Consider the following 14,043-nt stretch of genomic DNA (forward strand, 5'->3'; position numbering starts at 1 on the left):
AAACTTAAGAAAGTAATACTTATTTAACGATTACTCAGTTAAAGGAACGAATTTATGATATAATATTTTATAACTCCACTGCTGCTGCGTAGTCAGTTTGGAATCAGAAATGGAAAAGCTTTTTGCTCTACAAATACAGTAAATAGAAACTGTAAGATCTTACATCTACCTCCTGTATACATATTTACAAATCATTTATAAATAAGTATAAATTTATTTTTCGATATTAATAAATAAATGTGGAATAAAATTCGATTTAGTCTTTAATTATCAAAATACGTGAAATAAAAATAATTGCACAATATTGTAGAGGCTATGGTTTAAAGAAAATTAACTTATCGTTATAGATACGTCTCATATTTACATATATTTTCCGTCATGTAGATTTTATTTCTCTTTTGACAATTCGAGTCCGTGCTGCATAGTGAAATATGAATGAAAGCATACTGTGTGTCTCGGCCGGGGTCTCCGCCATTATTACTCCAGAATTGTACAGGATTGTAATGTGTCAAAGAACAGATATTAAGCAAGATCTTACATAGCGCATAATACTATGGCCAGTGAATCTACTTACGGTATATCGTAATATTTAACGTATGTATACCTAAACAACATTGCCAAAAATAGATTTAGTCTACATAGGATATAGTTAAATACGTACACAAAAATTTAGCAATCCTTTTTTTATTCTACTTTTCTTCTCTCTCCCCCTCCCCCATTTTTCTTATTATTCTTTTTCCCCTCCTGTTTATTTGTCTCCGTTCTTCTGTGTTTCTCGATCTTTCTTTTTCGTTTTCCAAAGTTATAGGAACCATATTATATACGTTTATTATTTATTTTCTCTCGATTTTTTCGCTCTCTTATTTTTTGCGGAGACCCTCGGAACGATTATCTCGTAAGTGATTTCGAAAACAGCTCGCAGCAGCCCGCGGAGTACTTTAGCTTAGCATTAGTCCTTATCAACGGAGCCTTAAACAAATATATATTTCTTTTCATTAGTTAATACAACGCCGCTCTTTTTGGCTAGAAACTTTAAATGCGAACTTCTCCATTCTTTTGAATCGATTTTTGTTTAACGAAAATAGTTAATAACTTAAGATTTATGAGCGAGCAAAAAACATTTTATATGCCTGACTCGCAAAAATATTTAATACAAAGATTGCAAAAATATGTTTGGAAATGTTATTAGAAATCTCTATTAAAATATCTAATCTTAAGACTTTTGATCTCTTCCTCTGCAATCATATTGAATAATGATATTAAAGAGCAGAAATTAAGATGAATTTTTGTGCATTGTAAATTGCAAAATAAATTAGGTTTATTACATGTTAATAATATAAGTTAGTAAAATATTGGGGGAAGAGGAATCTCTTTATCAAGTATATTTTTATTACTATAGGTGTGATATATTGAAAGCAAGTAATGGCTTATAAATATTAATTATCAGACATAGCCCCTTCCAATTTCGTCGTATCTAACGTATATTGTAATCCTATTTTCTCATCGTAAGATAATACGATCCAACTCCCAAGTATTTGCAAGAAAATGCATTTAAAAATTTATGTGCTTTATATTTTAAGTTGTCAAAAGAAAGCACAGATAATTATTAAATATTTTCATAAGATTACAGATTCAAATGACTTACTGCTTAATCTTAATATTGATGTTAACCTTTGAGGACAAGATAATTGATTTTTTTATTGTTCATTTACCAATTAAAAAGATACAAAATAATAAAATTTTAAATTTTTGTTGCAATATATTCACTTCTTTGTAGCTTAAATAATTTAAATATTGACAATGAAAAAACTTGTCTTCAATGACCATGACCATGATTATTTGAATATTTTAAAAACATTTATCAAAATATTTTATAAATATCTTTGTAATCTTGAACACATCATAAAGATTTATCATATTCCAGGATATATTTGAGAAATATTTAAAAAATATTACTACCAATGTTTATTTTTTTACTTACCATAAATATAATATAAAATATTTAATTTATATTTTAAGTTCTACATGTATCTATTATTATAATCTTAATACATCTAAATCATAAATATATATATATATATATATATATATATATATATTTATGATTTAGATGTATTAAGATTATAATAATAGATACATGTAGAACTTAAAATATAAATTAAATATTTTATATTATATGATTTAGATGTATTAAGATTATAATAATAGATATATGTAGAACCTTTTTTTCATTGATCATTATTTGTTATTCTCTTTAAAGAATGATCAATGGTTAAAAATTATTGCATCGTCATCATAATTTGAATAATATATGTTATGGTTAAAGTCATTGAAGTTATTGTCAATATTTATCATTTTGTTTATTAACTCGGCGAAAAAAGAGGCTTATAATTGTACAATTCCAAATATAAATTTTATACAACTTTCCATATAAAGTCCGATTCACGTATAAATGCCTTCTTTGCAGTAAAAGAGAAGAAACCAAGAGCCTTAAGAATAATTTTCATTTAAAAGAACGGCGTTATAATATCGATAATTATCGATAATATCTAAAAATCCTTTAGAGAAAAAAAGCGTGTGTGCACACACATGCACATGTACACACGCACGCACACACACACACACACACATATACATATGTATATATGTATTATGTATATATATATATATATATATATATATATATATATATATATATATATATATATATATAATTTAGAGAGAAAAAGAGAGAATATAAAGCTTGAATTTTTTTTCTAATATTTTATGAATAATATAATAAATTCATATTTCACACATCAAATTTGCTTTTGACACATTGAGTGTTTCTGTATATGGAATGCTTCTATAATGTTCACTTATAACATACTCTGAATGTTAGTCATTATATAATGATCACAACTGGCGAAAATATTCACAAAAATGAAAAATTTAAGATAGAGGAGTGTCTACTTAAATCTTGTAAAAAAATTGCCTGAAAATTCCCTAATCTTAGTGCAGGTCTTTTTGTTCAAAATTTTAGGTATAAGAGAATATTTTAAAGATTTTTTTCTGGTACAATTTTTTTAAATAAGTTTTTTTAATTGTACGCGTTTTCTAAATGTTTTCCACTCATACGAAGCAAAAACCATTTAAAATTCCAAATGCTAGATTTACAAATATACTGAAAAGACTAAATAACTTTTATTCAGATAAAATTTTTTAACTTTCATAGCATTTTTATTTTTTATTTCACTAAAAATTAAAATAAAGAATATGTACTGCACATTTATAATTTACAATATAAAAGCAACAATATTAAGAATTTTTTTCAAAAATTTCCTGAATCCCAATAAATAAAATTCCATGAAAATTTTCCAGGTACAAAACAATTTTCTAAGAATTCTAGGTTTTTTCAAAAAATATGCACCTGAATGAATAAAAATCTATATTTTGCAAGTATTTTATTATATGTATGCTTATATTTTACATATATTATTTATTTAAAATAATAAGTAAAAAATTAAAAGGTGTGTTCGAGATTTTTCGTATGAAACTAATTAATAACAAATTTCTAAAATCTTTTTTTTTCTTTTTTGTTGAATTTTCGATTTTATCCAGCTATGCACTATTACTATAAATTTTTGAAGTTATGTAGATAAGAAATCTTAATATTAATATATCAAAATTAATATATATTTTTAAGTATTGCATACACTTTAAATTATTTTTAAAAAATTTTTAAAGTTTACTAATAATCAGATTAAGTCGAAGTCTTACTCGCGAAGTAATGATATTTTCATATACTCAATCTTATTTTTTTAATATTACATTTTTTTTACCTTTTTAACTTAATTTTATTTACACACGAATAATTAATCTATTGAATATTGTAATAATAATGTAATAACAACGTAAAAATTTTTTATAAATAATATTTGTTATTTTTTAATATTTGACACAAGAAATCACACATTTTTGGAAAGTTAAAAACATCACAAATCTTGTTTCTTTAATAAATATTTTTAGAGATAATTCGGATTGTTTTTTAATATAGTAGATGTACGAAAAATTACAGGATGATTAAATATCTCGTAAACAAAGCATTTTTGAAAAAGAATGTTTTTTAAAATGTTGTAAGATATCAAACGTTGAATTCAGTGGTGATATTAGTTTTATCTTGGACGCATGTGACAAGATCATGAGTGAAATAATTATTTTGAATATTTTCAAAAATATTTATCTAAGATAAAAATATTTTAGATAGAAGTTGTTTATTTTTTTTGCTCTTTCCAAAAAGAACTCATTTCTATTTAAACATTTTTTTATTCTTATTCTAATATTATTACATCATTAATTTTTCTTGTACATTAATTGTACATATTTGTTTTTACAGTAATTAGTAATTTTTTATAGTAACATTATTGGAGTATTTCTGAGAATTATATAAAAAATGAACATAAAAAACTGAAAGAAGAAGCTTTATTACTCTATAACTTAAAAGGGAATATTAATTTAACAGCCGAATATAAATTTTTTCCAAATTGAAAAAAGCATTCTTTGAACATTAACTTTAAAAAGATACATAAATATTATTATTAATACTTTTCTACAAAATTACAATATCCCTTAAACCATTGGATTTTTGCATAAACACTCTAATACTTTTTTAGAAAATAAAAAATTGTATGTCAAATAATGTTTCAGAAAAGATGTTTCTGTTTAAGAAAAAAATACAATCTTGCACTTTGCAACTGCATGCATGCACATAATGACAAAACACACTGCAAAAATGCACAATAGTGAAGTGCTAAGTTGGAGTCTCTATAATATTATAAATATTTTCTTATATCTTATTTTTACATTATGGTTTTGCGGAAATACACCCTGTATACGAAATAATCTTGTAAAAATTAACAAAAGTGTATAATGAGTAATTGAAAAAATTATTCTTTAATATTTGCATTTAATATAACAATTTTGAAAAAGATTTTAAAATGTTTTATATTTTATAAATATATATATATATATATGTATATATATACAGGGTGGACCATTTTAATCCATCCAGTCGAATATCTCGAAAACCAAGCCCGAGAGAGAAAAATGTTTCAGACAAAAGTTGTATGGTTTCGAGGGGGCCATAAGATGGTACCATTGGTTTGACTTTGAAAAGTCATTTGAAGGTCACGTGAAGGTCACTTCAAGTTTTTTAAATGGAACACCCTGTATATTTTTACATATTCTTGTAGCTCATCTCGAGAGCTTTCCAAAACACTTATGACAAAGTATTTTTCATTAAGTATTTTTTGAGTTATAAGGCTTCAAAGTTGCAATATTTTGACATAAAATACAAGATATCTCGTAAAATATTCATTTTTTGATTATCTTACTCTAATACTTTTATGCACAGAATAATGAGACGAATCAATTGGTGTAAAGAAAACACATAATTATGTTAAAGTAAAAATGTATAACTGTTAGTTGCAAATTCAGATTTTTACTTTAACATAATTATGTGTTTTAATTATACCAATTGATTCGTCTCGTTATTCTGTGCATAAAAGTATTAGAGTAAGATAATCAAAAAATGAATATTTTACGAGATATCTTGTATTTTATGTCAAAATATTGCAACTTTGAAGCCTTATAACTCAAAAAATACTTAATGAAAAATACTTTGTCATAAGTGTTTTGGAAAGCTCTCGAGATGAGCTACAAGAATATGTAAAAATATATAGGATGTTCCATTTAAAAAACTTGAAGTGACCTTCACGTGACCTTCAAATGACTTTTCAAAGTCAAACCAATGGTACCATCTTATGGCCCCCTCGAAACCATACAACTTTTGTCTGAAACATTTTTCTCTCTCGGGCTTGGTTTTCGAGATATTCGACTGGATGGATTAAAATGGTCCACCCTGTGTATATATATATATATATATATATATATATAAGATCAAACTTAAAAATATAAATTATCTCAAATAATTTTAAAAAAATTTTTGATAAATTTAATTTAAAAAAAAACAGCATCATAGCAATAAATAAGAAAGCTGAAAATTTTATAAAACAAACTTCAATATGTATATATAGAATAAAATTTTCGAAAACCATCTATGTCATATAATAAATAAATAAATAAATAAATAAATAAATAAATAAATAAATATATGTATATATATATATATATATATATATATATATATATATATATATATATATATATTAGTTTATTCTTAAGAACATATTAATACAACAAGGATGATTTTGAAAAGTTTATTCTATGATATTTTATTATATTGTAATGTAAATATGTACTATTATACGTAATGTCTCAGAATGTACATTCATATTTTTTCAATGACCTTATCATAATATCTTTATATACAGAATACAATGAGATAATTTAATTAATGTAAAAATAAAAATATACATAATTATTTTCTTCTTCTTCTTCTTCTACATAATTATATTTTTTTAAAATATGTAACTGCAAGTGCAATACTGTATTTATAAAGATAGGATCATCAATCGATTTTACTCATTATTCTTTGAAAAAAATTTAATAAATACCTATTTTAATGAAAGGATGAGTTTTTTTGTAAAATATATTTCATATTTTATGATACCATATGCTAAAATACATATATTTTGAAATATCTTGTAAGCTGAGTTTTTCAGCTATATTCGTAAATTATTAATTGACTAAAAGAATCTATATATATCCAGTAAGCAAAATGCGCTCAACACATGTCAGCAGATTGGCAACGAATTTATTCAAAAATTACTAGAAAAGACAACACAGTTATATTAATGTTACATAAGTGTGGTAAAACTGAATATGAAATGTGATTAAATTTCAATAAATAATTGATTAATTATAATTTTCTTCTCATAAATTTAACATGTAATGTAACATCGTAGTTACATCTCACAAACGATTGGTTCGACTTAATTAACGAGGCGAAGCCCCGTCCCCCATGCTCTCTCACATAAATAAAAATAACAAATATCTTGAAGGAAAACTTATGGAAACTACCAAAGCTGACAATACTACGTGGAAATTTTAATGTAAATTATATTTCTATTACTATCAGTACAAAAATGTACTGATAGTGACGGAGCGAGAAAATGTAAACAAAAGAAATATAAACATACAAGTAGGATATAACAAAAAGATAACAAAATAAATATGAAAATTATGATATTTTATTTCAAATATATCTCAGGAATCAAGAGAGAGAGCCATAAAATTTAAAGTACATATTACTCATGTACACTCTATCTTTATAGGAAATAAAGACGAAAATGATTCGTGAGATGTAAGTTAATCTAAACATTTATATAAAAATCTATTACCTGGTGATATTTATTTGAGTTTTGGATAACCTTGAAAAATCCGTCAAGGTCAACATAAAAATCTTCAACGAAAATCCTTTTTTTTCATTGCACATTAGCTGAAGTCAAGATGTTTTCAAAACATTATTGACAAACCTTTTTTTCGTTGAAAATTTTTATGTTGACCTTGACAGAGCTTTTCAAGATCATCCAAAACGCAAATGAACATCACCAGCTAATATATTTTTTTATACCCTGCTATTTTTGTTTCAAACATTTTTCCAACAAACTAATACTTTCTGAGATAATTGACCGTTTTCCAGTCCGAGTTTTCTGTATTTGATTGGTTGTAGGTCAATAACTGTCCATGTTATTTAGCTTTATGCCCATTGGCATCTTTCGTTCAGTAAGTCATAAGCTACAACATATAAAAAAACCAGCTGATTTATCGAGATAGATTTCTCATATAATTAGTGCGGGATTTTTTTTATTTCTTTTATCCTGATTAGCCAATCTACTCAACGTTATTCTATTCGAAGGAGTAAATTTTGGAATGCAAGCCCGCTTAGTGGTATTCTTAAGCATTATTAGTAGTGTTAGGTATATATGACGATTTTTCGTGACTAGAAAAATAAAAGATCCTTCAAGATCCTTTATTGAAGAGCAATGTGTTTATGTTAAATTCTGTTTCAAATTGGAAACAATTTTTCCTCTCCGTACACTTGTTGCAACATTTTAAGAATTTCAATAAGTCTTCTCCACAGACTTCTTTGTATCATACCTAAATCGCTAACAAATGTTAGGTTACAAGCAAAGTCAGGCCAGCCATTTACAATTGGGCAGAATATTAATCGATACACTTGTTTATAACGTGATCAATACTTCTATATAAAAATAACTTATATTTTAACTGTAATATATATACAAGCCTGTGGTTTTTTCTAATTTGATACACTTTCTCTTTAAAATTTTTATTAGAAATGAACATAAGTGGGTATATAATTGATGGCGAATTCGCGTTTCTTATTCACCTTTAGTCGCGTTTTTTATCGATTGTCTTTTACGTGAAGTGTCACAATTGTCATAGAAGTTATGTTTCGTTGACCTCATCTTTGACATGCAGTGGTTAACTAGATTAGATTATCTTTTTCACGATGATCTTTCATATTATGTGATCTGTTTATCTCTATTTACATTGCATTTTAACTTAGCGATGCCTGTGTTACTTTTGTCCATGCTACTTGATTCTGTCTGACATCCCTTTTAACTCTTTTCACTTAGATTCTTCACTGCATTTGTTTGTTCGCAGATTTTCCCAGAAAAGTATTTTCACTTCACTCTCAGAGTTTTTACATTTATCTGGTATTTATTCTGTCTTACCAGTTGATTTATATGATATATGATTCTGAAATTCCTACTTTTTCGAAAACTCACCATTATTTTCATCGAGTTTGGTCATTTTTACGAACAAAATACAACATTTTTTTCTCATCCTGGTGGACCTGTCACGTGCCATCACTATAGGGTGTCATTCAAGTCAATTTTTTTATAATTATTTATCACGTAGGCATCAGGAAAAAATATGTAAGCGAGTAGGGAGAGTATGGACGTTGTGTAGTTTAGTTAGCAGCATAGTGTTTGCCTGTTGTGATATAACTCTTAAGACTGAGTCTGTGTAGTGCGCCGATATTTTTCTCTTGCCCTAAGTCTTTTAGAGAAAGACTTCAAAAGTGAAATAAATCAACGTGCCCTATTCTGAGTTGCAGGGTTGTGGGTGAATCGAGAGAAAGGTGTAATAGTTCTAAAAGGGGAACTGAAATGTTGTGACATTCAAGGAATGTTTGTTTTATTGCACTTATATTTTATAATATTAATATAACTGTGTTTACTAGGATCAAATCAAATATTAAAGTTTCTAATCCTGTATTGATGCCGTATTGAATTGTGATGTCAGACACGAGAAATCAAATTAATTTTTCTCTTACGGAATAAATAAATTTTTTTTAATGTTTGTGTCTGATTAGATGAATTAGTAAACCCGAAAATTCTCAATCAAGATATTATATGCACGGTTTGGCATGTGAAATGCATCTTTAAAATTTCACAGGCCATTAAAAATTAAACGCTGGATGGTAGTGCATAGAAATAAAATTTTTCCATGAAATCCATTACTTGTGTACATACGAAAATTTTTTAATTTTTATATCAGATAAATATAAATCTCTATACTTGAGATTTTTAATAAAATTTCGTTTTTAAACACTGCTTCTTGCAAGCAAGCGGTAATTCGACAATTGGGCAAGTTGAAAATTATATATATTTAAAATATGTAGTTCACACTCAGTTTATATACATATTTAATCTTAACAAAATACTGAATATGCAAGATATAATATTCTTTACTAGTAATATTAAGTGATAAATTAATGAAAATGTTATGCAAGTGAAAAATGCTTATCTCATGGAAGTCCTATAGATTGTTTAGCACATTTTCAAATTTAACATATATTAAGTTTAAATTTCTCTTCATTTTTCTTTTATCTGAGTAAAACGTATTAAAAATGCAGTAATAAAAAAATCATGTTTTACAAATTTCATCTAAAAATTTTCTAATTTTATCTGGCAAAAAAAAAATACGTATGTAATCATATGAAAATTTATACGTTCTCATATTATCATAATGTTATTGATTTAATTACTGCCAATTTCCTCAAAATTAGATCTAAACCCTTGAATATATTATTATGAACAAAAACTAGTTGTACAGAAACACTCATCGTTATAATCGAATGAATTAATTTCAAGCTCCGTTATTGCCTTCCTATAAATAAATAAATAAATAAATAAATAAATAAATAAATAGATATATATATATATAATATATATATTTATTTATTTATGTGTGTGTGTGTGTGTGTGTGTATGTGTATGTGTATGTGTATGTGTATGTGTATATATATCACATGTGTGCTATGTATAATATACATATGTATATATCCGTATGCAAGTATGAAATGTATATTCTATATTATTATATTATTCAACATCAGTACGACAGTAGTACTATTGAATCGTCGCGTTGCAATGAATTCAGGGCTGACATAGTGAGGCATATAAAATAAGTACGACGATATATAACATCTCTTCTACACCTTGAATGAACATCTTTCCATTTTTATACGTATTATTCAATATCCTTTTTCTTCCTGGAACGAAATGCAACTCGTCGATGCCGCACAGTGAATCAAAATAAGTCGAAAAAATTGTTTGAATTTTATAAAATTGTTTATATATTATATAAATATTACGAAAATCGATACCTTGTAATTAAGCCGGAATATGTCACGTTAGATCATTGAAAATAAAGTGATATATTCTTATTAAAAGTGGCATAATATCCAGTAAATTGAAAAAAAAACAAAGCAAATAGTAGAGCGAAAAAAATATTTTAAAAAATGTTTTAATTAATTTACTTTATTAATAAATAAAGTACCGAGGTCATTGTGCATTGCAAAGTAAATTCAGTATTTATCAGACATTCGCGAACACGACGCGATTTAGTATATTATGTTTTAGTATTATTTTACCGGAATCTCTTGCTGATCCCAATTTCGTCGAATTTTAAAATTCTGGATGGACAAACGAGTTTATTTCGTTTTAAAGGTGAACATGATGTTAACAAATTAATTCGATTCTTGAACGTGTTAATAGAGATCTACATTGTAGAATATCATTTTGTATAGTAAAATGATAAACTAAGCCATTCGTGAGTAATAAAAACAGTTAGTTTGTTTTTCTCAATCGTAATTGGCATATATTGTAGATTTTTAATTATTCTTACACACATACACACGCATCATACATATAAACATACACGCACATACCTAGATATTATTATTATTATTATTATATTATTATTATTATTATTATTATTATTATACTATTATACTTTTATTATTAATTAAACAATTACATCATTACTAAAGCATAGATTAGGTTTGAGCTCTCTGTAGGATATTAATTATTAATTAAAGGATATTTTTTTATAATAATGACAATTTAAGTATTGCTATTATTATTATTAAGAATTATTAATTATTATTATTATCAGCGACTCTTCTCTCTTATTTCGTCTTCTGTTTTTATCATAACTTTTTCGTAAGATTTTTTTTTTGCATATAGTTATTTTGCGAGTAAGCGCCATCAGTTTGTTTCTTGACAATGATAAGGCCGAGGCTTTTTATATACATGTTTTTTTTATGTATCAGTATTCTATACGTTTGAATTTTAGTCGATAAGCGGTTGTTTAACCAACGCTACTTAAAACGCTCGATAGGCGAGATTTACACACTACTTAATTAAATTATTAACTTTATTTCCCTTTTTCTCTTGCCCGCTCTCTCTTTCCCTTTATTTTTGTATATCTATCAGTCTTCTTCCTGCATATATTTTCTTTGAAATATTATTTAAACTCTAATTTATTGTATTTTACACACGTACATATTATACGTACATATACACACGCATATATACATATATATTTTACGTTCGAATTTTGGCGACTGGCTTAAATAATTTATTAATATTACAATACGAACTCGAGATATACGTCCACATATAATACGAATACAGACTTTTTTTTCTGTAGGCTTTTGTGCCTATAACCTTTTCTTTCCTACGGTACGATTTACATACTATGTTTGTAAGATCCAACACGATAATTTTAAAAGGAATGAAAAGGTTAAAAAGTTAATTTATAATTATGAGACATCCATTATATATATGGTTTTCATGCTCGTTTGTTCGTATCTATTTGGTTGTATTCGCCCTTGATTCACGAAAAGCACTTGTTGTCAGCGCTTTGGGTGCCTTTGCCCGCCTTTGTGAATACACGCCATGTCGAATGATATTTCGACAAAAGTGTAAACCTCATTGTCGACATTGTATAATACGAAACTTTTGCAAGTGACAATTGTATACGTAGAAAGGAAAAGCTTATGTGAACAAACACACGGGTGGATCGACCCGAATTAAGTGGAAGATAGTTCGATTTATCGATAGATTTTTTATCCCTGATAAAATCAATAAGAATACGGTAGACTGCCTGTAATGTGATGTATTGTAATCTTGTACTCTAAATATCTTGACAAGTATTTTAATTACTTTGATATGATTATAACGAAAATTTAAATTATTGAAACAATCTTTGATCAATTAATTTGATGCCCATTAATGCGTTGAGCGTGAAACTAAAAGAACACACATCGCATTATTTATGATAGTCTTAAGCAATAATTATTTATATAAAAATAGTAGAAAGAGAATAGACTTCTAAAATATAAAAAAAATAATTTAAAATTACACACAAAAATAGACAGTAATTAGTTGTCGATAATTACAATAGTTAATCCGCATAATAGTAACTATCATCCACTCTTCTAACTCGGTTTAGCTTCGATATCTATATTATACTCACGTAACACGTAGCTACTTATCTTCGGGGATATCCACTAAAAGCTTTTCCTTCCCATTAATGACGAGTATGGTTAAAATCCGAATCCATTGACTGAATATTATTTTTTTATTGCGAATATAATACGATAAGACGATATGATAGATGGCAATAAAATTGCAACAAGAATCGCGCGAATGTATATTTTGCGCAAGATGCGGCGACGAATTGTAAGGCTTTGCTAAACCGAAAATTAATAATTCTATTGTAAACTATTCTAATTCTATATCGCGATATTCTTGCGTATCCCTATATTTGTTAAGATGAAACAAATAAATATTGTATGTAACTAAAATACATTGGATAAATTCAAATAATATGCCAGAAGAATGAAAAAAAATTTATATAAATACACTATAAATATACTCCAAAAATTAAGAGATATACATATTTGATTTATTCTTTTAATACATTCCATTGTAAAATCAACTTGATATGTCAAACAAGAATGTAAAACAAATTTTACTTGTATTCTAGTAAAATTGAATTCCTATATTGTTTTGTTGCTATATATTTCGGAATGTTTTTGCTGTAAACTTTGTTCACAAACGTGAAGGCAAATAATTCTACATAAAAAAATAGAACACAAAAATATAAAACAAAATATTTTGAGAAAGAAATTTAATAATTGAAAAATTACAAATATTCTCCTTTTTATTTTAACATACATAACTTTTTAATGATACCATTACATAATTTATTTTGATAGCGGCTTTTTTTCTCTTTTTCCTGCTCTCTTATTCTCTATCTTAATAGAGATGAAGATAGAGAAAGAACCTGCAAAGATGGGAATATATTATATTTAAAAAAAATAAATATTTTTTATACTTTACAAATATATTTCTTTTAGCATCTTAAATATTTTTAATACTTAAACAAATATATAATATCTTGAATCTTTTACTTATATTTTAATAGCATTAAACATTTACATTAATATAAATCAAACAAGCTTTAAATAACAAAAAATTAAATTTTCCGTTTGTTTTCGAAAACAAAATTTCGTAAAAGTTTTATTGTCTTTTTTGACTTACTTTTTCATGTAGAATTATCCTTATCATTTGTTTGCAAATTCCTATAGAGATGTCTGTTTGACATGTGACGTTTAATCCGTATATTTTAGTTACATTATGTTAATAAGAAAAAACATCAATGACATTTTCTGCGGCGATGATCAAAAGAATAACTAAATAAATAGGATACGCGAGAATT

Source organism: Anoplolepis gracilipes, unplaced genomic scaffold (assembly GCF_047496725.1).
Source record: "Anoplolepis gracilipes unplaced genomic scaffold, ASM4749672v1 Contig20, whole genome shotgun sequence".
Taxonomy (NCBI): Eukaryota; Metazoa; Arthropoda; class Insecta; order Hymenoptera; family Formicidae; genus Anoplolepis; species Anoplolepis gracilipes.